Source organism: Fomitiporia mediterranea (assembly GCF_000271605.1).
Source record: "Fomitiporia mediterranea MF3/22 unplaced genomic scaffold FOMMEscaffold_12, whole genome shotgun sequence".
NCBI classification, from domain to species: domain Eukaryota; kingdom Fungi; phylum Basidiomycota; class Agaricomycetes; order Hymenochaetales; family Hymenochaetaceae; genus Fomitiporia; species Fomitiporia mediterranea.
In genome coordinates this window covers 1381236-1387024 of record NW_006760397.1, presented here as the reverse complement: position 1 = coordinate 1387024, position 5789 = coordinate 1381236, and positions in this window count along the sequence as shown.

The window sequence follows — 5789 nt, the reverse complement described above, 5'->3', positions numbered from 1 at the left end:
ATATATACTAAACTACACAAGAGTACTCAGGGAGCATGAGCCACTAAGAATGATAAGCTACAAAGAATGAAAGAAAGGAATGTCAAAGATAGAGGTACAAAGAATGAAGGGATGGACAAAGGGTAAGAGACTATAGAATGATACAAAGAATGAAGGGGTGGTCAAAGGAATGGAATGATGAAGTAAGGAAGGGTAGTAGCAAGAGTCAGCATGCATATAGTTCATAGACAGTGCCCCTGAGGGACAGAAGTCCTGAGTTCCAGTACAGAAGGGTGCAGAACCCTTGGAACTGAAGGTACAAGAGTAGAGAACCATAACATCACCCCCCCTCTAAAACCAATCATCCTGATTGGTGAGCATTAGGCTCAGTCAGCAGCTTAGGCATAGGTTGGAACAGTAGGGTTTGGAAATCTGTGAGGCAGAGTTGATGTAGAGCACCCAGATGAAGTTGATAGAAGTCTCAGATTGCCTTAGCAGCATGGGTGAGATTCTCAGCAGGTTCCCAAGTGTGTTCTTCAACTGGGTATCCCTTCCAGTGGATAAGGAACTTGAGTTTTCTGTACACTAGCTTAGCATCTGCTACATACTCTACTTTGTATTCTGGTTCAGAACCAATGAGTTCTGGTAGAGGTGGTGGGGGTCTTTGTTGTGAAGGAAAACCCAGATCATAGTATTGAGACAGTAGAACCTTGTTAAACACTGGGTGTATACACTTCCATGTTACTGAAAGTTAGAGTTTGTAGGTAGAGGCACTGACCTTCTTTTTAATAACAAAGGGTCCAAAGTGCTTGTTGTCCAACTTCTTCATTAGGTGATCTGTAGTCAGGTTAGTAGCTTCCAGCATAACTTTGTCACTAGGCTGGTAGTCCTTGGCTGCAGACCTCTTCCAATCATAGTTCTGCTTCATGACCTGTGCTGCCTTTTCTAAAAGAGCTTGTGTGTCCTCCCTGGTTCTGTACATCTGTTCTGCAAAGTCTGTTACAGATTTGGAACTACTGTTCTGGTTCAGAACTGTCCCCTGGTATGGATGTCTCTCATGATTGAGGAAGAACAGGGACTGTCCTGTTGTAGAGTGTTGCCAGTTATTGTGCACAAATTCTGTCAGAGCTAGCCATTCAGACTAATCCAATTGCTGATGATTGATAAACATCTGGAGGTAGAGCTCAATCTCCTGATTGACTTGCTCAGTTTGACTGTCAGTCTGTAGGTGATAGGTAGTGGAAGGGTTCCCTTGAATTCTGAGAAGCACATACAAGTCCTGTATGAATTTTGACTCAAATTGTGGTCTGTAATCATGAATGAGCTTCTGAGGGAGTCTGTACAACTAGAAGATGTGATCCTAATAAATGCATGTCATGCCTTCAGAAGTGAGTTCCATTCAGGTCAGAACTGTGTGGACTTGCTTAGAGAATCAGTTGACAATTATACAGATAGTGTTGTAACCCTAAGACTTGGGTAGCTTACTAATCAGGTCCACCAAGACTTCTTCTCAAGAGTGATCCAGAATCCAATACAGATGTAGGGGAGCCCAAACCCTTGTCTGGTAGGCCTTAGTCTGTTAGCATGTATTGTAACCAGTCATGTACTTCAGAATTTCCCTCTACATTCTGGACCACTAGTAGTTCTGAGTAATGAGTTCCTACATTTTGTGTTAGCCCAGATGTTCTACAGTTGGATTGTTGTGATGAGCTCAGACAATGTCCTCCTACAGCTTCTAATCCTTCAGAACATACAGTTGGCCTTCCTAGTAAACCTGTCCATCCTTATCCTCCTCCTAATCCCTTGCCTGCTTCTCCAGCTGCTTTACTATGACCTAGTCCTGTGTGTGTCTTAGAGCTTACTGTATACAGGTGACAAAGTCAACATCCTTAGATTTGAGTCGGATCTCTTGGATTGTCTCAGACACAAAACAGGAATTGTCTAGGAGAACAAGATTTTTGTTATCATTCTCCCCCCTTTTATGACCTGCTTGTCTTGAGAGTAAATCAGCTTTTGTCATTTGTGTTCCAGGTTTGTGGGTCAGCACAAAGTCAAAGTCCTACAGTTCTAACATCTAGTAGGCTTGGTGGCAGTTGAGCTTCTAGAGTGCCTGGAAGTACTGGAGATTAAGGTGATCACTCTAAATCTTAAACTTCTGTACAGTACTGAGGAGATATTGACACTACTCTTTCAGGGAACAAACAATTGTAAGGAGTTCCTTGTCATAGATAGGGTAGTTCTGTTCTGTTGTAGAGAGGGATTCTGATCAGAACACTATCAGACACTACTTTCTGTCAATGAACTGGGACAGTACTACTCTATTCACAAAGTCAGAAGAGTTGGCTTTGACTCAGAACTTGTCTGTAACTGTTAGAACTGCTAATACAGGCTTACTAGTGATGGCCTGCTTCAGGGACTCAAACACAGACTACTACTGATCCTCCCATTACTAAGGAACATCTTTGCTGGTGAGATTGTGAAGGGGCCAGGCAATAGTACTGAAGCCTTGAATGAAGCATTGGTAGTAGTTCACAAACCTAAGGAATGCTTAGACCTGTTTCAGGTTCTAAGGTTGTGGCCAGTTCTGAACCACAGTTACCTTTGCCAGATCCATACAGACCTCTCCTCCACCAATCACAAAGCTCAGATAATCTACTGACTCTTGTGCAAAAGAGTACTTTGCTTCTCAGAGGAACAGTTTATTATCTCAGAGCTGTTGTAGAACTGCTCAGATCAGTCAGTAATAGTGCTTGACTGTCTGGGTGAAGATCAGAATGTTATCCAGATACACACTAATGTGCCTCAAGTCAATCAGATCTGTAAGGATGTGATTCATGAATGACTAGAACATTGTAAGCAAGTTAGTTAGTCTGAAGAACATTATAGTCAGTTTGTACAATCTACAATTGGTTCAGAACACAGCCTTCCACTCATCTCCATCTTGGATCCAAATATTATTGTATCCTTATCAAACATCCAACTTAGTGAAAACCCTAGATGTATGTGTCTTATCAATGAGCTCCTGAATCAGAGGAAGCAGGTACTTGTTTTTGACAGTACCCTTATTGAGATAATGATAATCCTGGACTAGGTAGAGCTTCCCATCTTTCTTTTTGATGAAGAAGAAAGGGGAGGCTATAGGAGACTTTGAGGGTCAGATCCAGCTGTTCTGAAGATTTTCCCAAAGGAACTTGTCAAGCACCTCCTGCTTGTCTCTGTTGAGCAGGTAGACCTTGTAATCCTTAGGTTGGAAACCCTTGGTCAATTCAATTGCATGGTCCCAGGGACAGTGTTTAGGAAGCTGGTCAAATTCCTCTTTACTAAAGACTTTAGGGAACTCTTGGACAAAATCTGGCAGGCTGGGTCTGTGTGTGTTCTAGAGTAGAGTCATTCTGAGAGGGTTCTGGACTGGTTCTGTCTTGGATATCCTTTGGATCAACTCTATTCTGCCTTGACTAGAATATGTATCCACATATCTATCCTAGTCAAAGAAGAACAACTAGTCACCTTTATTGGAACTGTTAGTAACATTGGAAGTGTCTGTATCTACTCAGAACAGTAGTACAAGGTAGCTGCAAGACTCAGGACACTGATTGAACACAAGTGTCTACTCTAACCAGTCAATAGTAGGGTTGTGAGCCTTAAGCCATTTGAATCTGATGAAGACATCTGTCTTTCCAAGGTTAGTGACTCTAAACTCAATGCTTTCCTCATGATCCTGAATGGTCATCCATAGTTGGACAAACTTAGTGATCTGACCATTCTGGTTCAGGGTTCTGTCTGTATTGTATACTAGGATTGGAAGTGGAACACATTGAGTAGGGAGGTGGTGTTCCTACACAAAGGCCTCATTAATACACAAACTAGTACATCCACTGTCTACCAGAGCTATTGTTTGGATCTGGCAGGATCCTGAGAAAGGAGCCAAGAGGACAGGGACCTGGAGCTAGTGCTCAGAATGTCCTTAGATGAACTGCTACTTGTTCTAAAGGGAACATACAGCTTGTGTAGCCTTGTTGTCTGAGAGGGTGAGTATATGCACCAACATTTCCTTATTAACCTCTCTCTTTCAACAAGGACAGACCCATGTCCTCAGCTGTGAACTCAGCTGAGGCCATCCCTGCTTGATACTATGGACAAACCACTGAGTGGTAAACAGGGCTGGGTAATGTTCTGAACATTCTGAGATCTCAGAACACAGAAGTAGCAGGTCAGATTGTGTGGATTTAGACTCAGATAAAGTGCAAAGAGAAGAATCAAAAGAATCAGAAGAAATAGGAGAACTATCTACTTTTGTTTTCAACTTTTTTCTTTCTAATAAATAATTTTGTTGATTTATTTTTTCTACTTTTTCTGCTTTTTCTACTTTTCTTACTTTATTTACTTCTAATCCTACAGTGTCTATTGAATCAAAAGTGGCTATTAAAAAATCTGAGTCATAGCCCTTCAGCACTGCATTCACTGTTGGGCCTCTACAAAATCCTGGGGTACATAGTCAGGGTTTAGGAGTTCTAAGGTGACTTCCAGATTTGCAGAAAAGGCTTCTTACTACAAATCCTGCTCATTACTTGTCATTACTCTAATGACCTGACAGATATACTGTTACTTCTGCAGGCAGTCCTTAATTTGGTGCCCTGACTTTCTGTAGGCAAAGTATGCTCCTTACTTTTAGGCTTCTCCAATGTCCATCAGAACAGATTGATTGTGAATTACAGACAGATTGATCCAAGGGCTCAGAACTGTCAGAGCTGGACACATGTGCAGGCATTCTGTACAGACTTGATGTATCTGAGCTGCAGCTTGGTTGAAGGAGATAGTGTGTGTCTTCCACTCAGTGTAGGTGACTAGTTCTAGCATCATTCTGAGAATCTTATCAACCAGTTCTGGGTGAAGAGCTTTTTCAAACATTCTAATGAGGACATTATTGAACCCAAGCATGAATCCTGCCTTCCAGGCCAGGATATTGAACTCCTGAAAGAAGGCATCAGTAGAACGTTTGCCCTGTCACAGAGACACAAGCTTGTTCTGTACATTGTGCTTCTCATTTGGATCAATGAAGGAAGCACAGAGCTGCCCCATGAATTCCAAGTACAACTCATTGTTCTGAAGTCAGATCAGGCTTCTGATCCAATGACCTTCAATCCAGTTCTGGGCCCAGGTGGCTGTGTTGCCTTCCTTCATGAAGGAGAGGACAAATAGGACACAATCAAGATCTGAGGATAGATTGGTTGAAGCAGCAGCTATGTATAGTTTAACTTAGTACTGGAAGTCCTTGAAGTGCTACCCATTAAAGTCTGAAGGGCAGGCTACATACACTTTCTTTCTAGAATGGGTTGCAACTTCCAGAACGATTGGAACAGGTTCTAAAGGGGCTGGGGGCATGTGGTTAGTAAAGGCCTCTTAGATAGAGGTCTGTATGTATTGAGCTAGTTCTGCTTGTAACTGCTAATCTAGTAGGACAGTAGGGGTGGCAGTCAGTGTAGTAGGGTCTATGTCTACACTACAAAGGGATTGGCACTAAACTAAAAGGGGTAATGAATAGAAGAAGGGTGGCAAAAGTTTAAAAGGGTTTAGAAAGTTTAAAATTTAAGAATGTAAAAGGGTTAGGACAAAGGAAAGAGATTGACACAACAGCAAGTACTGATGCCTGAAACATAGGAGAGTTGTAGGGTAGTAATGGGTAGTCTTAATCTGATGTTAGCAACAGTGTAGAGGGGACCTGAAGGCTCAGTAAGGGGACCCAGGCTACAACTATCCTACACAACAGAAATATAGGATACAAGTACTAGAATGTAGTCAGAACTTGCAGA